This window comes from Protopterus annectens, chromosome 5.part0 (assembly GCF_019279795.1).
Source record: "Protopterus annectens isolate FY-2018-M chromosome 5.part0, PAN1.0, whole genome shotgun sequence".
Classification (NCBI taxonomy): domain Eukaryota; kingdom Metazoa; phylum Chordata; order Ceratodontiformes; family Protopteridae; genus Protopterus; species Protopterus annectens.
Window position 1 is genome coordinate 1,976,878,445 of NC_056735.1, and position 23,435 is coordinate 1,976,901,879.

A 23,435-nucleotide genomic window follows, 5' to 3' on the forward strand; every position below is an offset into this window, starting at 1 on the left:
TTAGCATCCCTCAGCAAACCTGTGATGGATGTCATCTTGGAGGCGAGAAGACCTAGTACTAGAAAATCTTATGCTGACAAATGGAAAAGATTCTGTGCCTGGAACCAAGCTTTAGGGATGAGCACAGCAGCGCCCAATTTACCTCAGATTTTGCAATACTTAACTGAGATGCTTCACAAGGGCCTGTCTTTTTCCTCTATTAAAATCCATGCTTCAGCTATTTCAGCTCACTATAACACAGAACCCCCCCCCCTTTTCTCATCCCCTGCTCAAGCAGTATCTCACAGGGGCAAAAAACTTGAGACCACCTAGGAGAGCTCCTACCCCTGCCTGGGACCTTAACTTTGTTTTGGAAAAGCACACTTTACCTCCTTTTTGAGCCAGCTGCTACTGCAGACTTAAAATATCTTTCTTGGAAAACAGTCTTCCTATTAGCATTCACTTCATCTAGAAGGATATCTGAATTACAGGCTCTTATGGCAGTGGAGCCTTTCATCATCTTTCATGCAGACAGGGTATCTCTGAGGACCAATCCATCCTTCATGTCCAAGGTGGTTTCCAGTGTGGCTCTTAACCAATCCATTCATTTTCCAGCCTTCTACCCCAATCCACAGAACAAAGGGGAACAGATTCTGCATTCCTTGGACATGCACAGACTACTTAGCTTCTACTTGGACAGAACTAAATTTAAAAAAAATCAGAACAATTACTAGTGGCATTTGCTGCTGGGGCAGAGGGGAAGGCTATTTCGAAACAAACCATTTCTAAATGGATAAGCCATTGCATTCATTTCTGCTATAAGCACCATGGAAAACATATCCCCCAGGGGATCAGATCTCATTCCACCAGGGCTGCATCTACTTCTGCAGCCTTTCTCAAAGGTGTTCCTACCAGGGATATTCTAGAAGCTGCTACTTGGAGTGCAGTGCATACTTTCACCAAGCATCATCATTTACCAATTTTCTCTAAATCCAGAGCTGGCTTTGCCACTGCTATCTTGCAGGGTCTTATAGTTGGTCCTAATGCTGTATAAATCCATCCTCCCAACCATAGCTTTGGGAATCTACCCAAATGTAATGACTGCAACAGTGAAACATGAAGAACATAGTACAGTTGTGTACACTTACCATAAATGTAGATGTTCGAGTGTATTCACTGTTGCAGTCCTGGCTACCCTCACTCCAGACCCCTGTTTTTTTCTCTTACTATAACTCTACTTTCTTTTACTATGCTTAAAAGCCTTTTTGGTGTATTTACGTTTGGTTGGAAGTATATTTTTGTGTTTTTAATTTTATTTGCTCCCCATTTGGGGGGGCACCTGACATCTGGGGCAAGAAAAACTGATGTAATGGCGTCGGCTGCATGTTTTATACCCCTGATGACCTGACGTCATGGAAGAAGGGACAGCAACTTATGCAGGACTCAAGACGTTGTTAATCAGGCTGACTGAGGGCAACCTGCCAGCAGATTACCCAAATGTAATGACTGCAACAGTGAATACACTCGAACATCTACATTTATGGTAAGTGTACACAACTGTACTTTCTAAGGATGGAACCGACACCCCATCAGTTATGAATGAATGAATGAAGAACAACAACACAGATGGAACGTTATGGTAAGAACATAGCTTCTTTTTTTCTGTATGACAACCATGATCCTGCCTACTTTTATTGATATGAAAGTTAGGGGAAAGATTGCTCCTAATTTGTGGGGGAAGCAGACAGGAAACTTCCTTGAATGCCTTGGCTTTAACAGCTTCTAGTTCCCTGTGCAAAACACGCTCCTGCTTGTATGCACATATGACCGGCTCTGTAGGAAGAAATGCATTAGTTTGATGAATAGGGTGCAGAGAAAGGCAGCCAAGATGTGGTATGGTATGGATTCTGCGTAAAAGACATACTGTAGACCATCAACTTTTACACCCCAAAGGGCAGAAAAGTTATGATTTGAATTGCAAAATGTACACAGTCTTTGAAAGGGAGAGGGTGCAATTTAACTCATTACATCTGAGTAATACCTCCAGGTGCATCTGCAGTTAACTCCTACTGACGCCTCTAGGTGTCAAGTATTGCTTGTTCATATTTGCATCAATAATTCCGAAAACATGCTATGCAGGGTTTTATAAGATGTCATCTTAAAGCTTACACAATGTCAAACTTAGCTGCACTAATATTTGACCTCTGTCTAATGTAGGTAACTACATATTAACTGTTTTTATGATATTAATTTATATAGATATCATTTTCACATTTTTAAAGTATTTCAACAACCAAGTAACACAGACCGAATTCCTTAGCCTCATATGAAAGCTCTCAGATAGATGACAGTATGTGTGTAACTTGAGTGGTTGCTGAGATATTGTAAGTTGTTTGTGCTGCCCCCCTGACATCTCAGATGCTCAGGTAAGAGCCGCCCTCTCCAAAGCAAAAAACACAGCATCAATGGGACCAGACGGTGTCCCGGGCTGCGTCCTACATGAACTCCAAGAAGAGCTAAACCCAAACCTAAAACTACTGTTCAATCTCAGCCTTACTACATGATATGTACCCAAAGAGTGGCGTACAGCAACAGTGGTCCCTCTCCACAAAGGTGGTGCCTCAACGGATCCTGGAAACTATCGCCCCATAAGCCTGACTAGCTTGGTCTGCAAAGCTATGGAAAGGATCCTCATGGACCTCATAAATAAAGATACTGGGGACCTACAGACACTGGATCCTACCCAGTTCGGCTTTGTTAAGGGCAGATCCTGCCTCTTAAACCTGGTTGACTTCTTTGAAACAGTCACCAAGGCTATTGATGAGGGGAAGGTGGTCCACACAGCCTACCTGGACCTCGCAAAAGCCTTCGATACAATACCCCACTCGGGCATTATAGATAAGCTCACCAGCTTAAATATAAACCCCTATGTCACTAGATGGGTTGCAAACTGGCTCAAGGACAGAACGCACATGGTTAGAATTGCTGGAGCCATGTCAGACTCCAAACCAGTTACAAGTGGTGTCCCACAAGGCTCAGTCCTGTGACCTCTCTTGTTCGGTATATATTTCTCGGAGGTACAGGCCAACACGGAAGGACTGTGGCTGACCAAGTTCGCAGATGACTGCAAACTGGGCGCCATAATAGACTCTCCAGCCGACACAAGCATCCTCCAAAAGGGCCTCATAAAAACAGACAACTAGTGCCAGAGCCATGGCCTCAAGCTAAATGCCAAAAAGTGTATAGTGTAGAGCCACACTGGCAAAAACAAAGTGCCCACAAATTACCACATAGGTGGTAATCCATTAAGTACAGAAGAAGTAATTAGGGACCTGGGGACCCAAGTTGATAGCAATCTCTCATTTGACAACCACGTGGCCAAAGTGGTTAGAAAAACATTTTATATAGCCCACCTAATCATGAAGGGATTCACATCTAGATCAGGGGAGGTCATCGTGCCTCTTTACTCATCAGGCCCATAATTGAGTACAATGCCCCTTTTGGGATGTACCTTACCAGACACCTGCAGCAACTGGAAAGACCCCAAAAGTACCTCACCAAGAGGATCAAAGGGCACAAACAGATGCCATATGCTGCCCGGTTAAAGAAACTCCAGCTCTACTCAGTGGCATACCGCCTGCTCAGAGGAGATTTGTGCCTGACGTATAAAGCCACGTCCAACCCGGAATTAATGGACATGCTGCACCTCAGAAAATCCAAATCCCATCGAGCTACGCGCTCGGGAGACTTGAACCTCAGCACTGAAATAAATACGACATGCTGGAGGGACAGATTCATAACCCTGAGGCTCCCTTCACTCTGGAATAAAATCCCAGTCCAGGTTAGGCAGAGTCCCTCATTGACTCTCTTCAAGAGGAATCTTGATGAGTGGATGGGAGATCGTAGGTTTACCCCGGGTATCACTTCTGTGTCACTGTTAGAAAGAGGCACAGTATACTATCCTCGAAAAAGGGCATAGCAAAATTAATTTAAAATGGGTGGCGAAAGCCAAACACACTCTGGCTAGGCTTATAAATGCTCTAGGGCAGATAGCCTTGTATGAACCTATGAACCTATGAAATATTACAAATGTAATAGTTACTGTGTTTACTGTGTCTTATACAATTCAGTTTAAGACCTAGAGTCTAAAGAATACTAACACTAGAAAAATAGTTTGTGCTGAAGAGTTTGCCATTTATACTTCTTTCATAATCCCAGTGGTTCCAGAGGTATGAACATTTGTTTGAAATGTGAGGACATCATTTGATTCTGTCAAAAAGCTTAGACTCCACCCATTGGAAGTTATTGTGCAAACTTCCTGACTGCTATTGGAGTGAATGAGTTAAAGAAAAACTTTAATTGGTAATTCATGGTAATAAATTTAAAGGTCATTCAAAAAATATGTATTCATAGTGTGTGTGTATTTGATTATGACAAACACCACCAGTACTGTGTCATGGCACTGTTATCCAGCCTAACAGTTTGGGGGTTCAAATAGGCATGTTGGCTGGAAACTGGGAATTTGTGTTTTCTGATATGTTGGTGAAAACTTATACTCAGGAGTGATTCTAATATCTTTGCCAACAGTAGGCTGTTTTGGATGTATTATGACTAACAAGTGTTATTTTTTCAGGAAAGTTTTGTTGTGGAACAGCCAAGAATTCACTCTTCACATACATTTGCACTTTCTTAGGGTTCAGACTCTCATACTCCATTTTCCTTTCAGTATGTCTGTATTTGGTATGTTTTTACTATCTTGTAACAATATCAGGTTTTGATGATGATCCAGATTAGAAGACAGTGGACAACAATTCTTGAGAGATTTTTAATGTAATTATTTCTTTGCTGCCAGTAGGCAGAGTAGTAAGGGTGAGATTTAAAGTGGATGTTCAGATCAAAAATTTTCATTGATTTGCATTATTTTATACTTGGAAAGTTTACTTGTTATACAAAATAGCGGTACATTTTATGGGTTTTGCACATCCCCACTGTAATATTTTGTGAAGTCGTATTGTGCAATTAGATGGTGTCAGAATAAGTATCTACTTGTTGAAGTGTTTTAAAGCCTGCAGTTAGGTGAAACCTGTTCTTAGTAACTAAGTATTTGACACTTTTGCCTGATTTAGAGTTTATTAAGTATTAAAGTCTTTGAACCATTTAAGGCATTGGACTTTTTATTCAGGATATAGCACCTGGTCATTAGTGGCACACAAAAAAACTTAAAGGTGGAGGAATAAAACAAAAAAAAAAGCATGTTATGAAAGTTTAATAAGCTTGTGATTGAGTGTACCATTGATCAGATAAAGAAAGCTTGTTAGTAGAAGCTGTTAACATTTTGAAAAATACTTTAAAGATTACTTTGGCAGTTGAGGAAGCAGGCAGAAGTAAACACTTTCAAAACAGACTGTTATGGCATGTAACTGAGTGCAGTAACAGAAAAGCATAGGGCAGGTACATTAACAACTAAAGCAGCAAAGCAAATGCAAACTGTTACAATATGTGCTTACTTAGTGAATCTGTGATTGGATTTGTGCTTTCCTACATTCCATTTAAAAGCTGCTGTATATGGAGTTGCACATATGTATCTAATTGCCTTCACATATGCATGCCTAGCCCGTAAGAATGACCTTTCTTTTGTGTCTGCTAACATAGTTTGGTGTTCATTACTGACTTGATGCCTCAGAAAGCAGTGAAAGTTTTCCCTTGTGGATGACAAATAATGAATCAAGACTCGGACTGGCATTGTTTGTACACCTTGGCAAAGGAGCATGATGTCACATGATTCTATAAGTGCCAGGTGTTCAACCCAATCTGCTAACACTGGGGGAATAAATTCCTTAGGTTTATAGGTGATTGAGCTAACTGCCCCAGAGGGCCTTTTTAAGCATAGCCATTCCTCCCAAATGTATCTGACAAGTTTTGAATGCCCTATAGTTATTTTAATAGTTATATTTGGGCTTGTGCATGGGTTGTCAAGCATTTACAGGCTGCCTCTGTTTAATGGAGACATAGGTGCCAAATCTGGGGTAAATTTATAGTTCCCCGTCCACTGGTTCAAATTAAGACTGAACTGGGTTTGGGAGGAACTCTGCTTCATATGAATGAGAAACCAGTTCCAGAGAGGGGATGACACACACCTACCCCATCCAACTTTTATTTGTGTTTCAGATAAGGTTTATGTCCCTAGATTGGGTAATTTTGATGCTATTTGTTTAGCTGATTTCTCAGACAAGGACCAAGAAACTGGAAAATGCCATCCTTGAACCTAAGATGCCATACCTTTTCTTATAAGCTGTTCAAGGCAGAATTATTTCCTTGCTACCATAGACCCATGGTGGTCAAAGTCCAGGCTAATGCCTACATGCGTTCTCAAATCCCTGATCACTGGGTTTTCTCTTGTGGGTGCATTATCACTGTGGTAGTTTCCAGTGATAGCCGTCTTCACAAAGGTACTGTTCTGCATTTCTTGGCATTGAGTTTTAATTGTTCTCTGTCAGGCCTTCGAGGGTATTTATGGGAGTCTGTGACTAATTTCAGTTGTCTACAGACTTGGTCAGCCAGAGGCTCTTAATGTTGGCCTCTACTTTGGAGAAGTAGATGCCAATATGGAGCAGGTCTGCCATCGATCCTTGAGAAGTTCTGCTTGTGAGTTGCATTTTTATAGAGGGTGACTCACCTATCTTAACTTCTTAGATCCTATCTTTGAGCCAGCTAGCTATTCAGTGGATGATAAAGGGGTTTATACCCAATTATGTTGAATGCTTTTGCTAGGTCAGGATATGCAGGATGTACAGTTTTGCTCTTGTGGTCTGCCTTACTGCTGTAATGATAGCAGTGTTTAATTATTCCTTGGCTACTCTGGTGTAGGAGGGTCCCATTTGCAGCCCTAGTTTCCCAGAGGTCCATCAAAAGGCAAAATAATAGAAGGCTTACTTTAGTACCTTTTAGAGGCAAGTGTCTGAAAATGACCCTATAGATTTTGTGTGGAATAAGTTTGTTCTGGATTACTTGGGGATTGAGCACACACCTGCATTCACTTTGGGATGCATTTCCCCAAGGCTGGGCCACAAGAGTGTCTTCTTTGTGGTTCTCATCTTCCAGAATGCTGGCACTACCCATCTCCAACCAAAATTGCCTGGACCATGATTGTGACAGTTCTGATTTTAATTTATTATATTCAAGACTCAGGATGCTTTTTATCAATTTAGTCCTTATTACAGTTTGTTTCATTCACCCCTACAGAGGAGAAAGTACTGACTCTTGCTCCATAATTTTACACTTCAGATTTTTTTGTTTTTGTTTTTACTTTAGGCAGGTGTTTGTAGTTGGATGTGACCTATCCTAGCAGGTTTAGTCTTCCACCCCTGGTGATCAACCTTAGTGCAGATCTGTAATATCATCAGTGTCTCTTTCAGAAGCACTTCCTAGCTCTAGATCTCCCCCCCCCCCCAACAGCTGGCATGTTGGTCAATATAAGCTTATATCTTAGCCTAGTATACACATAGGAACTTAATGACCACTAGGGCCCTTATAAGTCTCGCTTTGCAATGCAAGTGTGACCCACAGATTTGAATAGGTGGTGATTTACTGACCTAGGAGCCAGACCAAGGGTGAATTTCCTTTTACCAGTCCATTGGTCCAAGTTGCACTTCAAAAAGGACAGGGAGAGACTCTGCTTCACATGGATGGGGAGCCTGTTTTAGCGAATGGGAATTCTCTTGAGAAACATATATCTCTCTCCAACATGTCCTATTTATGTCACAAGCAAACTTTAGGTCTTTATATCTAGTAGTTCTGATGCTGTTTGTTTTGTGGATGTGCAAAAGTTTCATGAAAACATGGTCCATGTATGCCAGGCAAAGAGCACTTCTCAGAAGTCTGTATGGTACCAACTAAAGAGACAGGGCTTTGAGGCAGTCAGCATAGGACATTGTGTTTACTCCTTGTATTCCTTTTTTTAAGGAACCTTTGTGGACTTTCCAGTTGTTGCATGTGTCTGGTCAGGTACATACAAAGTGGGTCCTTATAGTCTATGATGGGTCTGATGAGAGCCGAGTATAGTAGTATGATGACCTCTCTAGACCTAGATGCCATGCCCTTGCTTATAGGTTGAACAACATAGAAGGATTTTCTTACTTCCTTGGACACTTGCTGGTCGAAGGCTAGGTTACTGTCTACAAGAGTTCCGAGATCCCTAACTAGTGAGTCAACTTTTAAGTGCGTTTTTATTGATGACATTGTTACCAAGGGTGGTAAACTTCCCAGAAGGTAATGTAATGCATTTCTTGGTATTGAATTTTAAGCCACAGCTTTGGTACCAAGTGTTTCTCTGTATTAGACATTCCTCAAGGGTGTTTTTATCTTGGAGGGATTCAATGACTTCTCCCAGTGTGCAATTATCTGCGAAGTTGGTCATCCAAAGGCCTCTGGCATTGGCATTAACATCCAAAAAGTAGATGCCAAAGAGGAGTAGACCCAGCACAGAGCCCTGATGGACTCCACTGATGACTGGCCTCTTTGTAGAAGTGGCCTCACTGATTCTAACCACCTGGGTCCTATCATAGCCAGTTAGCTATCTAGCATGATATAAATGGGTTTAGACATTGTTCCATGAATTTGTCAACAATGTCCGAATGGGGTATCGTATCAAATGCTTTAGCCAGATTTAGGCAGGCAGCATGCACCATTTTCCCCTCATCCATTGACTTGTTGAACTTTTCAAAGAAGTCCACCAGATTCATTAAGCATAACCTTCCTTTGATAAAGCCCAACTTTGATGGATCCAGTGTCTTGTGGTCTTCTATGTCTTTATTGATAATTTCCACGATAATTCTTTCCATGTCTTTGGTCAGAATAATGGGTCTGCAGTTGACAGGATCTGTTAAAGGTCCTCCCTTATGAAGGTGGATGACTGTTCCAGTCCTTCATTCACGTGGCAGAAAGCCTGATGTTCATGTTTCACTGTTGCATTCATTACATTTGGGTTATCTGCTCGCAGGTAGCCCTCTGTCGGCCTGATTATCAAATTGGGTCCTGCATCGGTTGCTGTCTCATCTTCCATGATGTCAGGGGTATAAAGCATGCAGCCGACACCATTACTTCAGTCTTTCTTGACGTGTGGTGCCCGAAGCAGAAGCAGTTTGCACGTGCCGGTCGGCCGACTCCTGAAATTTTCATTTTCGAGTTTCAGATCCGAAGTCTTCGAAAAAGCTAAGTACCACGTTGGGGATCCTTTTTCTTGCTCTAAACCGGTCAGTAAAAGTTAACAATTGTATTTCTTGTGGAAAGCAAATACCTCATAAAGATTTTCATTTGTACTGCATTCTTTGCTTAGGCCCAGACCACAAAGTCCCTCGCTGTTGGTTTTGTGCCTTATTCAATCCTCGAACTATTCATCATCGGTTCATTTTCACTTCTAACTATTTTGGTACTCAGTTCAATTATCCAGAAATGGCTTCGGTAAGCCATCTGACTACCGACATTCTGAAAAACGTAAAGATAAAGACAGAGACAGACCACACAGGTCAAAAGCTGCCGACGACGCTTCCTTTAAGCTAATCACCAGTTCACCGGTGCTCAGTGAGGTGCTTTCGCAGCCCCTGATACCCACTACTTCTGATTTGCAGGCCTCTACTGAGACCCATTCGGAGTTGGGTATGCCGCGAGCTGCTACTTCGACTATGGAACCTGCGGATGTCTCTACCTTGGATGGGTCTGGAGCCGCTGTGCAGGTACCAGCTTCTGAGGGTGTATTCAGGCCTACTGACTTGCATGTCAAATCGACACCATCCTCTTCTTCAAGGCCTAAAACTCGATCCATGTCTAGAAAACCAATGCCCAGACCACATGGTCAGGCCCCTATGCCTAAAAAACAAATGATAAGAATGGCTGAAGACCTTATTACTCTGATCAGGGGAAGCCATCCTTCTCCCTCTAAGAGACCTAGAACTGATTTTACTTCTGATTCTTCGGATCAGGATTCTGAAATTTCTGTTTCTTCTGATAACCAGGATTTGCCATTATCTATCTGTGAGGACTCTGATGCAGAGGACTCCATTCCCTCTGCTTCCCCTCCAGAAGATTTCTCTTTTGGTGAAACTTTGCATACTCTTAGGGAGCATTTCCGCTGGGAAAGCCAGGATTACTCTGACTCCAAAAAGAGGTTTAGGGAATCCTTACTCCTACCTCAACACAGGCCTTTAGCTATCCCTCCTGTACTGGACATTGCAGATGATGCCTTCAGGAAATCTAGCCTGGCCCCAGATACTTTACCTCCGGCTCCCAGGAATCCTGACAGGTATTACAGAGTACCTGACTCACAAGTTCCTCTTTAAGAATCCTACTGCAGATCCAGATACCATTTCACAGGGACCCAAAGGCATTAAGGCTACTACTGCCAAAAACCCTAACCCCTCTGATGGAGATTCCAGGGCCCTGGACAGATGGGATAAGAAGGTATACACTTCTGCTACTTTGGCCATAAGGGCCTTAAACTGCCAGTTTCATATGTTAAAGTATCAGCAGCATATTATTGGATTACTTAAACAGAAAATGATGCTGATTCCTGACTGTGCTGAAAATAAAGAATTACAGGATTTAATGCATTCTGCTGAACAAGTTGCTAAACATACTTTGCAATGTGGTTTTGATTCCTTAGAGGTATCTTGCAGGGCTGCTGTCACTGGGTCTGTACTTAGAAGGCATGCTTGGCTTAAGGAGCAAACCTTACTAGATCATGTTAAAGCTAAATTACTGGGCGCTCCCTTAAACCAAGACCGCCTGTTTGGCAACAAAGCAGAAGAAGTATTTAAAAAGATGGAGGAAAAAGCTAAATCTATGCAAACTGTTAAAGATTTCCTGCAAGTACAGCCTCCCAGATTTAGTAGGCACTGGCCTACAAATTGGTCCTTTCCTGTCTCTTCCAGGCCTTCTCAGTCCGAACCCAGGACCAGCAGACCACCCAGGCTTCAATCTCAAGGTACTCACAGGCCTAAGCAGTGGGGGGCTCCCTTTTCCAAAACTGGAAGTGGTAAGACACCCCCTATAGTAAACTGTCACAATGACTTAACCTTAAACCTTCTAAGCCCTGCTCAACTGACTGTTCCTTTAGGGAGAAAGATTGCCCTGCATGCAAAAAACTGCAAACTCATTACCCAAGACAAATGGGTTCTAAATATAGTTTCCCAAGGATACAGATTCCACTTCCACTCCTTACCAACCCCAAACAGTTGGCCAGACCTACCCCCAAATCAGTGGGCAGAGGCTCAACAGCAGGTTCTCAGTCTTCAAAGTATCAGGGCTATTCATCTTGCCACAGCACAGGAATGGGGACAAGGTTTTTACTCAAGACTTTTCCTGGTAACCAGAAAAGACAATACCTGGTGTCCTATCCTGAACTTGTCTATCCTAAACACCTTTTTGGTAATCCCAAAATTCAAAATGCTAACTCTTCATCAGCTGCTTCCCATGCTTGGCAAAAATGCCTGGTTGGGAACATTGGATTTAAAGGAAGCTTTCCTGCACATCCCAATAAGGGAATCTTGCAGAAAATACATACGCTTCAGAGCAGGCTACATGCACTATCAGTTCTCTGCACTGCCCTTTGGCTTATCTTCTGTGCCCAGGGTATTCACAAAGTGCCTAGCTCCAGTCATTGCATTCTGCAGGCAAATAAATATTCAAATATACCCATACCTGGACGATTGTCTAATTCAGGCAGAAAGCCAGGACATACTATTAAATCATCTGGCATTTGTAAAGAAACTGCTAACCTCTCTGGAGTACACCATAAACGAGAAGAAATCTCACCTAGTACCCTGCCAACAAATTGTATTCCTGGGAGCAAGCTTGAATACAACTTCCCAGATGGCCTACCTCACGCCAGAGAAACAAGTTTATTTGACAGCCTACTTCAAACTACTGGCCACAAAGACCCAGCTATCTGCAAGGAAAATATTGCAAGCCCTGGGGTTCATGGCCCCTTGCATTCTACTAATTCCATATGCAAGACTGCATATGAGGAAACTACAATGGTATCTAAAAGGCCTATGGTGTCAACATTCTCAGGACCTGGAATCAATGATTCCCATCATTCCTTGTATAAAGACAGAGTTCCTTTGGTGGGCAGAGGCCTGCCACCACAACAAGGGACTGCCATTTACTCTACCCCCTGCCACCCAAACCCTAACAACAGATGCATCAGACTATGCATGGGGGGCTCACTTGGCAGGGCAGTGCATTCAGGGCAAATGGAACCCAAGTCAAATGCACCTGCATATCAATGAAAAAGAAATGTTAGCTGTACAGAATTCTCTGACAGCCTTCAAGGACCACATTCTTCCAGGGCAATTATTGGTAAAGACGGACAACACCACTGTTATGTGGTACATACACAAGTGGGGGAAACCCACTCATACCCCCTCTGCAGACTAGCCATGGCTCTGTGGAACACAGCCTTGAGCTACCAAGTGCACCTACAAGCTCAATTCCTGCCAGGCAAACTAAATACACTAGCAGACGACCTAAGCAGAAATTTCCTGGACCCACACAAATGGAAACTGGAGCCAAAGATATTCAACATTCTGAGAAACAAATGGGGGAGCCCAGAGATAGACCTGTTTGTCTCCCCTCAGTTGGACAAATTCTGCACAAGGACTCCCCACAGACAAGCTTGGAAAGTGGATGCCCTGTCCTTTACCTGGGAAAGCCTCTCAGTTTATGCCTTTCCCCCTCTGCCTCTCCTCTCGAAAGTTTTACTAAAGATCAAACAGGACAAACCAAGGACAATACTCATTTCACCAGACTGGCCACACCAACACTGGTACCCCCTCTTGCACAGTATGTCCAACACACTAATCATAGGTGACTCTATATTCAGGCACACTGATGCCCCACTCACCAGGCTAAACAAGGAGAAGGTTACTGTCAGCTGCCTGTCGGGTGCCAGGATCCGCCACATAACCCATGCACTCAGGTCACTCCACAACAAGTACAAATATGACTCTGTCATTGCCCATGTTGGTGTGAATGGCCTGAGATGCAACTCCCTGGACTACATGAAAAGAGACATGGAAGAGCTCTCTGATTTTATAGCCCAGGCAGGTATGACCCTAGCCCTGAGTAGCATCCTGCCATCGCCCAGAATGATACTGCAGTACAAGGACAAAATGATTGACTTCAACAATTGGTTAAGCTTCTGGTGTCATTCTAAGGGGATCCAGTATCTGTCTGCTTGGGATGACATGGTTGACAGACCATGATGCTTTGCCACAGATGGCCTGCACCTGTCACCCCTGGGATTCTGGATACTGGCTAAGGCTCTTGCTGCCCCTATAATGCCTTTTTTAGGCAAGGTTCAAATAACAAATTCACCACCGTAACAGGAACAGGCAAGCAAAAACTGAGGGTAATGCTACTCAATGCTAAAGTCTAAATCTCAAAATGCACTCACTTGAGGCAGTCCTTAAAATGGAGACCATCGATATCTGTGCAGTGCCTGAGACCTGGTTCAAGGCTCCAGAGAGCACCCCTGCACTACCAGGCTATAACTCATACCACACTTTTTGGCCATGTAACCTGGACTGAAACACCAAAGGCGGAGGTGTGTCCATATTCATTAAAGATATCCACACCTCCAGGCTAGTTGCTCAGCATAATGCGTCCGAGATTATCCAAGTGCAACTAACTCTGGGCAAAACTGCAGTCCAAATTGTAGCTTGCTACAGATCCCCCACCATGCTCCAGGATTCCCACTCCTCTTTTCTTGATGTACTAGAAAATGTTAGGGTTCAACCAAACACCCTAATAATGGGTGACTTCAACTATCCCACCATTAACTGGGAAAACTACTCGTGTACCAACTCCTTAGCTCAACACTTTCTGTAATTCCTAAACTCCAATGCCCTGGATCAATTTATCCACACCCCCACCAGGGGCAACAATATCCTAGACCTAGTCATTACCAGCATGAGTGACTGGTGTTCCACACCTGAAGTCAGTTCCTCGTTGGTCCGATCCAACCATAAGCTAATCACCCTTGATATCCACATCCCGCACCCACCCCCCCATTAAGGAAACCACGGTAAAACATTTCTCCAAAGCCAACTTTATGCTTTTTAAGACAGAAGTGGTGAACTTCATGACACCCATGCAGATGGACAATACAGTTACAACTGCTGAATCCTACACAAATGCACTCTATAAGCACTTACACAAGTGCATGGATCGTGCTATCCCAAACAGAACCAAGACAATATCCTCCAAAAAATGGAAGCCAATCTGGTGGTCCCCTGCCATAAACAAACTGTACAACAGAAGGAAGAAACTGTTGTAAAAAGAGAGTAAAATCCCATGAGTGGAGGAGCTCCCTGATCAGGCTCAGTAAGAAGCTGAGATCCCTTATAAGATCCTCCAAAGCTAGCTATGAAAACAAAATTGCCACTCATTCTAAGGACAACCACAAAGCATTCCATAGCTAGGTCAAGAATCTCAATGGCAACACCCAGATCTCTGAGTTACAGCACAATGGCACAAAAATTACAGAACCAACTGATATTGCCAACATCCTGCAGATAGGTTCAGTGTTAACTTTACCCCCCCCCCTCACGCACTAAAGGGCCCATATCTATACAAGAAGAATGCAGAGTCCATGTAATCACAACTACGCAGGTAAAAGCTGCACTCTCTAAAATCAAAAACACAGCATCCATGGGACCGAACAACAACCCAGGCTGCATTTTACATGAAATTCAGAACGAACTGGCTCCCCACTTAAGCACCATGTTCAATAATAACCTTGCATCAGGCTTTGTGCCCACTGAATGGTGCACAGCAACAGTTATCCCACTCCACAAAGGGGGAGCCACCACTGATCCCGGGAACTATCGACCTGTTAGCCTGACGAATCTGATGAAGTCTTGTCTTTCAAGACAAAAGCGCTCATTTTGTTAAAGAATAAATTAGTTGGCTACCACCTGTGGCATTGGACTTCTGTTTGTGATATTTTTAAGTCCAATTAATTTATTTACAACTATTCCAGTTTTTTCTATTAGCCTGACGAGCCTGGTCTGCAAGGCCATGGAACATATCATCATGGAACTCATAAACAAAGACATTGGTAACCTCCAAACTCTGGATACCACCCAGTTCGGGTTTGCGAAAGGCAGATCATGCCTCCTGAACCTGATTGACTTCTTTGAGGCAGTCACCAAAGCCATAGATGAGGGTAAGGTGGTTCACACAGCCTATCTTGACCTCGCCAAGGCTTTCGCCACCATCCCCCATTCTGGAATTATAGCTAAACTCACTAAGCTAGGTATAAATCCCTACGTCACAAGATGGGTTGCCAACTGGCTCACTGACAGAACCCACACTGTAAAAGTTGCTGACTCCAAATCTGACCTCAAAGCAGTGACAAGTGGAGTACCACAGGGTTCCGTCCTGGGGCTTCTCCTGTTTGGTATCTACTTCTCTGAAGTACAAGCTAACACAGAAGGCCTCTGGCTAAAGAAATTGGCAGATGACTGCAACCTAGGAGCCATAGTCAAGTCCCCAAATGATGTGGACATCCTACAGAAGGGCCTCACTGAGACAGATGCCTGGTGTCAGAGCCATGGCCTCAAGCTCAGTGCCAAAAAGTGCAGTGTCATCCTTTTTGGTAAAAACTCTGTACCTATGAACTACCACATAGGCAGCAATCTACTTAACACTGAATGTGTGATGAGAGACCTTGGAACACAGGTGGACAGTAGTCTCTCCTTTGATAGTCACATCGCCACAGTAGTCAGGAAGTCCTTCTATGTGACACACCTCACCATAAAAGGGTTCTCATCCAGGAAAAAATAGGTCATTGTTTCTCTCTACTCAACACTCATTAGACCCATTGTGGTACAATGCCCCTTTTGGAATGTACCTCACAAGACATCTGCAGTAGCTGGAAAGGCCACAGAAGTACCTCATAAAGAGGATTACTGGCCTCAAACAAATACCCTACACTGACCACCTCAAAAAACTCCAGCTTTACTCCGTAGCATATCGCCTACTCCAAGGTGATCTCTGCCTAACATATAAAGCTATGTCAAACCCAGAGCTGTTGGACATGCTACACCTAAAGAAATCCCAATCCCTCCGAGCTACATGCTCTAGGGACCTAAACCTTGTCACCACAATAAATAGGACATGCTGGAGAGATAGATTCCTGTCCCAGAGACTTCACATACTCTGGAACAGGCTACCCATCTATGTCAAGAAAAGTTCTTCATTAGCACTCTTCAAGAAAAATCTTTATGAGTGGACGGGAAATAGGAAATACACCCGGGGGATCACTTCTGTGTCTCTGCTCAACAGTGGCACAGGAAAATAACTTTCTTGGGTGGCGTAAGCCAGGGAACCTTGTTGGCTAGGCTTACATAGGCCTTTGGGCCAATAGCCTATTACCTACCTCTGAACCTATGTCATTACTGGAACCATGGCACCTGCCTCAGACTCCTTCCCTACTGTCCCAGCAGGAGGGCCAGATTCTGTACCCCCAGCTTCAAACCCTGAACCTGGCAACCTGGCTAATTACCTGAGTTCTCCTATGCCATCCCTCAGCAAACAAGTGCTGGATGTCATCCTGGAGGCAAGGAGGCCTAATACTAGAAAGTCCTATGCTGACAGGTGGAAAAGATTCTGTTCCTGGAGCCAGACTCAGGGGATGGACACAACAGTTCCCAGTTTACCGCATATTCTGAAATACTTAACAGAGATGCTGCACAAGGGCCTTTCCTTCTCTTCCATTAAAATTCATGCCTCGGCCATTTCAGCACATTATAATACTGAGCCACCCCTCTTCTCTCACCCCCTATTGAAACAATTCCTAAAAGGGGCCAAAAATTTAAGACCACCCAAGAGAGCTCCTACTCCTGGCTGGGACCTTAACTTTGTATTGGAAAAGTTCACTCTACCTCCTTTTGAGCCAGCTGCAACTACAGAGTTGAAATTCCTTTCTTGGAAAGCAGCCTTCCTTCTAGCCATCACTTCAGCAAGAAGGGTGTCTGAATTACAGGCCCTCATGGCAGTGGAGCCTTTCATCATCTTTCATGCATACAGGGTGTCCCTCAGGACAAATCCTTCCTTTATGCTCAAGGTGGTATCCAGTGTGGCCCTTAATCAGTCCATTCATTTGCCAACCTTCTTTTCTAATCCACAGAACAAAGGGGAATGAATACTGCACTCCTTGGATGTGCGCAGACAACTTAGATTTTACTTGGACAGGACCAAGCCTCTCAGGAAATCTGAACAGCTGCTAGTTGCCTTTGCTGCAGAGGCAGGTGGGAAGGCCATTTCAAAGCAAACCATTTCTAAGTGGATAGGCCATTGCATTCTTTTCTGCTATAAGCACCATGGAAAACCTACCCCACAGGGGATAAGACCCCATTCCACCAGGGCTGCATCTACTTCTATAGTCTTTCTCAGAGGTGCTCTTACCAGGGACATCCTAGAAGCTGCTACCTAGAGTTCTGTACATACCTTCACCAAGCATTACCACTTGCCAACCTTTTCTAAATCCAGAGCTGGTTTTGCCACTGTCGTCTTGCAGGGCCTAATAGCTAGTCCTAATGCTCAATAACTGCCTCCTCCCTTCCTTATCTTTGGGAATCTACCCAAATGTAATGACTGCAACAGTGAAACACGAAGAACATAGTACAGTTGTGTACACTTACCATAAATGTAGATGTTCGACTGTATTCACTGTTGCAGTCCTGGTTACCCTCCCTACAGCCCCCTGACTTCTTTTGGCTATACCTCTCTTATTTACTATACTTAAGCTTTCTGGTGTATTTGCTTTTTGTTAGAGGTGTAACCTTATATTGAATTGATTCTCATTATGGGGGCACCTGACATCTGGGGCAAGAAAAACTGATGTAATGGCATCGGCTGCATGCTTTATACCCCTGACTACCTGACGTCATGGAAGATGAGACAGCAACTGATGCAGGACCCAAGACTTTGATAATCAGGCCGACTGAGGGCTACCTGCAAGCAGATAACCCAAATGTAATGACTGCAACAGTGAATACACTCGAACATCTACATTTATGGTAAGTGTACACAACTACTTTTTAAAACTTTAGTTAAATAATGACTCCAGAGGTCCAGATAAGTCATATTTTAGATTATTCAGGAGGTATTCTGGGATGTTTTCAGGGCCTACTGAGGCCATGTTCTTGGCTTTAGTGAGTGCAGCCAGTACATGCTCCCTAGTTATAGCTGAAAGGGTTATATTTAAGGGGGTGATTGTGGGTGGGGGGTAAAGTTGAAACTGAATTTGCCGCTAACTGATTTGCTATATCACCAGGCTCAGTGAATGTGGCATTATTAACCACCCGGTCATCACATTGCTTTGAGCTGCCATTGAGGTTTCTGACAGTAGAAGGCCTTATGGTTATCTTTCACCTGGGGAGGCTATCTTAACCTCAAAGTTGGCTTTGCTTAACCTAATTATCACTCTTCATTGCCCATTTACTTTGACATAATTTCTGTTTTTATGGAAATTAGCCGTTAACTAAGTTTTTGCCATATTTTTCTTTTTGTTGTATATCTTGTTTAATTTAAGATGCCACCTGGGTGGTTTGTTTCTAGGGCTGGTCCTGGGCTTACTTCTGCTATGTACAGGAGGCTGTCTGCATCAGTGACATGGTTGTCTACACTAGATTCTGAGAGCAATTCAGCATAGGCTGCTATGATGTTCATCGTGCATACAGCTGCAGTCATAACAGATGGGTTCTCCTGCCGTCAGGCGGGTCCTCGGTCGGCCGAATTCCAAAGTCTAGGTCCGGCGTCGGTTGTCGTCGCTTCTTCCCTGACGTCAGTGCGACAGGGGTATAAAAGAACCAGCCGACGCCATTTTCTTCAGTCTTTCTTACCGCGCGGTGCCCAAAGCAGAAGCAGTTCGCAAGTGCCGGTCGGCCAGCTCCTGAAATTACGAAAATTTTGCAACTGAAGTCTTCTTGAAAGCTAAGTACCCCATTGGGGAAACTTTTCTTGCCTCAGACCGATGTCAGACAAAGTTAATAATTGTATTTCATGTGGGAAGCAAATACCGCATAAGGATTTCCATTCCCTCTGTATTCCTTGTTTAGGCCCAGACCACGACGTCTCGGTCTGTTGCTTTTGTGCTACATTCAATAAACGCACCATTAAGCGTCGGGCGGAGTTCGCCCAGCATTATTTTGGCAAAATATTTAACTATATTATGTCGTCGGATACTCCGACTCCAGTTTTGTCTAAAAAGCGCAAAGATAAGGACCGACACACGAGGTCCGCGGCCTCTACCGACACCATGCCAAAGCCGACTACACGTGGTCCGGTTCTCAGCGAGGTGCCTACGCAGCCCCTGACTACCGACGACACTTCATTGGCGGTGTCTCCTGTGCCCGAGGTCGCAGGCTCCTCGGCCCACACCCCGACTACAGATACCGAAGCCACTCTTGGCGGTGAATCTCAAAATGTGGACAGGTCTACCTCCTCTCAAGGTGTCTTCAGACCTTCCTCTTCTTTTTCCATCAAGGCTTTCACTAAATCTAAAGCTGCCATGCATTCTAAGAGACAAGCTACACAGGGCCCATCTCCAGGCCCCATGCCTAAAAAACAGATGCTTAAAATGGCTGAGGATTTAATTACTCTTATCAGGGGTTCTCAACCCCCCCCCCGGACAAAAGGCCCAGAGTGGAGGAAGAATCCCCCTCCTCTGATCAGGGCTCCATTATTTCAGAGCACTCTGATGAACAGGAACATGCTTACTCCCCTTTTGAAGACTCTGATGCAGAGGAGTCCATTCCCTCTGTATCCCCCCCAGAGGATTACTCATTTGGGGAAACTTTGCATAACTTAAGGGAACACTTCCACTGGGAAGGCCAAGATTATTCAGATTCCAAGAAGAGGCTTAGGGAATTTCTCTTGCTACCTCAGCACAGGCCTCTGGCTATACCTCCTGTCTTGGACATACTAGATGATGTGTACTCAGAGGCCTGCCTTAACCCGGATTCTCTACCTCCAGCCCCAGTCAAGCCTGACAGGTACTACAGGGTTCCTGACTCACACCAATTTCTATACAAAAGCCATGCTGCTGACCCAGAAACCATCTCACAGGGCCCCAAGGGAATTAAGGCCTCCACTGCTAAAAATCCATTACCTTCCGAGAGAGATTCCAGATCCTTAGAAAGGTGGGGAAAAAAGGTATATACCTCGGCCACCTTAACCATGAGGGCATTAAACTGTCAGTTCCACATGCTAAAGTACCAACAGTTTTTGTTATCACAATTGAGAAGTAAAGTGTCACAACCTGAACAACAAGACTTGAAGGAGTTGCAGGAACAAGTGGGTAAACATACCTTACAATGTGGTTTTGATGCTCTAGAGGCCTCATGTAGAGCTGCTGTTACAGGATCAGTCATACGTAGACATGCCTGGCTCAAGGAACAAACCTTACCAGATCATGTCAAAGCTAAATTACTAGATGCCCCTCTGCAGAAGGATGTATTATTTGATGCTAATGCTGAGGAGGTATTAAGGAAAATGGAGGAAAAGGCTAAATCAATGCAAACAGTGAAAGATTTTCTACAGGTACAACCCCCACGTTTCAGTAGAAATTGGCCTTCCAAAAATTGGTCCTTTCCAGCCATGGACAGACCCCAAAGAGGTAGATACAGGCGCCTGAGGGGCAGAGGGCATTCCCAAGGATCGTTCAGAGGCAGACAATGGCAAGCTCCTACACAAAGAGGTGGTGAGGATAACTTGCTACCATTCAGAAAGCAAGCCCAATGACTTTCCCCTTTGCATGCCAAGCAAGACTCAAATGGCAGCACCCTTAGGCGGAAAACTGGCATTATTTTCAGAAATTTGGCATATTGTCACAAAAGACAAATGGATCCTGGACATTATAAACAGAGGCTACAGATTCCATTTTCACACCCTTCCAAAAATGAGAGGCATGCCAAACCTGCCACACAATCAAAGGGCAGAGGCACAAAGACAAATTTCAGATCTCATACACATGAAAGCTATTCAAGAGGTACCTACGCACGAACAAGGTCAAGGTTTTTATTCCAGACTATTCCTGGTACCAAGGAAGGGAAAAGATTGGAGACCTATTTTGGACCTATCCATCCTAAACACATTTCTACTCGTACCAAAATTCAAGATGCTCACTCTACAGCAGCTTCTTCCCATGCTGGGCAAGGAGTCTTGGCTGGTAACATTGGACCTCAAGGAGGCATACCTGCATGTCCCAATCAGACAAAATTGCAGAAGATACCTCAGATTTCTTGCAGGTTCAACCCATTATCAATTCTCTGCATTGCCCTTTGGCTTATCTACTGCGCCCAGAGTATTCACAAAATGCCTGGCATCAGTAATTGCCTACTGCAGACTTCAAGGTATACAAATATACCCCTATTTGGACGACTGCCTGATCCAAGCGGACAGCAAGCACATTCTTCTGAAACATCTGGCTTATGTAATAATGTTGTTGAATTCTCTGGGATACACAGTCAACAAAAAGAAATCAAGGCTAATACCCTCTCGGAAAATAATTTTTCTGGGTGCCAACTTGGACACAAAAACCCAGATGGCCTACCTCACGCCAGAGAAGCAGGGGCAACTAATTCAATACTTCAAAACACTAGCAAATTGCACCAGGCTGACTGCAAGGAAAATCCTGCAGGCTCTGGGATTCATGGCATCTTGCATCTTACATCTTACTAACCCCATGTGCAAAGCTGCATATGAGGAAACTTCAATGGTACCTGTAAAACTTATGGTCTCAACACAGCCACAGTTTGGAAACAATAATACTACTAATTCCATGTCTTCAAAAGGAATTTCTGTGGTGGGCTCAAGCATGTCAAACAAACACAGTTCTCCCATTCAGCAAGCCTTAAGCAAATCAAGTCATCACAACAGACGCCTCGGACTACGCCAGGGGGGCGCACATGACAGATCGGTGCATTCAGGGCAAATGGTCCCAAAAAGAAAAGCACCTTCATATCAATCAAAAGGAAATGCTAGCAGTAATAAATGCTATTATAGCTTTCAAAGACCTTCTGCAACCAGGTCAACTATTGATAAGGACGGACAACACCACAGTAATGTGGTACATAAACAAACAGGGAGGAACCCATTCTTACACCCTATGCAGACTGGCCATGTCACTTTGGAACATGGCCCTGGACTTACAAATCGAACTACAAGCACAGTACTTGCCAGGCAAGGAAAACACGCTGGCAGACAACCTAAGCAGAAATATGACAGATCCACATGAATGGAAATTGCATCCTCAAGTTTTTGCAGAGATAATTCAAGCATGGGGAAGGCCAGACATAGATCTCTTTGCCTCCCACAAAAATCACCAATTGACAACATTCTGCTCAAGGATTTTTCATCCAAAGGCCTGGAAAGTGGACGCTCTCTCTTTCAGTTGGACATCAATGACAGTTTATGCCTTCCCACCTCTTCCTCTGCTGCCCAAAGTTCTATTAAAAACCAGAGCAGACAGACCAAAGATGATTATCATTGCTCCAGATTGGCCAAGACAACACTGGTATCCACTCCTGAGGAGCCTGACGCATTCCCCACCATGGACCCTGCCTCTAATGCCTCCTCTTCTGACTCAGCACAGCTTCAAAACTCTTCACAGTCAGCTAAAAACACTCAATCTATCCGCATGGAAGATTCCTTAGCATCACAACAGACCCTACTCTCCAAGGAGGTGCAGGATGTCATTTTGGAGGCCAGAGGGCCGTCTACTAGAAAAGCCTACTCCGCAAAATGGAAACGGTTTTGTGTCTGGAATGAGAAAAAGGGCCAGGATCCTGGAAAACTGAATTTACCTCAAATATTACAGTATATAGCTGAGCTGCTAAGCAGTGGACTTTCATTCTCCTCCATCAAAATCCATGCCTCAGCCATTTCTGCAAAATACAACACTGATCCACCCTTATTCTCTCACCCCCTCTTAAGACAGTTCCTCAGAGGGGCTAAGAATCTAAAACCCCCAAGGAAACAACCAATACCTGCTTGGGATCTCAATTTCATTCTAGAAAAACTGACCTTGCCTCCTTTTGAGCCAGCTGCCTCATCAGATTTGCAATATTTGTCCTGGAAAACAGCTTTCCTTCTGGCCATTACCTCAGCTCATAGGGTATCGGAACTACAAGCTCTCATGGCTGTGCAGCCTTTTATCATCTTCCATCAGGACAGAGTTTCCTTACGAACCAACCTGTCCTTTATGCCAAAAGCGGTATCCAGGGTAGCTTTGAATCAGGCTATACACTTACCTACCTTTTATCCTAATCCTCAAAACAAAGGGGAGAGATTACTACATTCCTTGGACATCCACAGACAACTGCGTTATTATTTGGACAGAACAAAGCCTTTCAGAAAATCAGAACAGCTCTTTGTGTCCTATGCTATAGGAG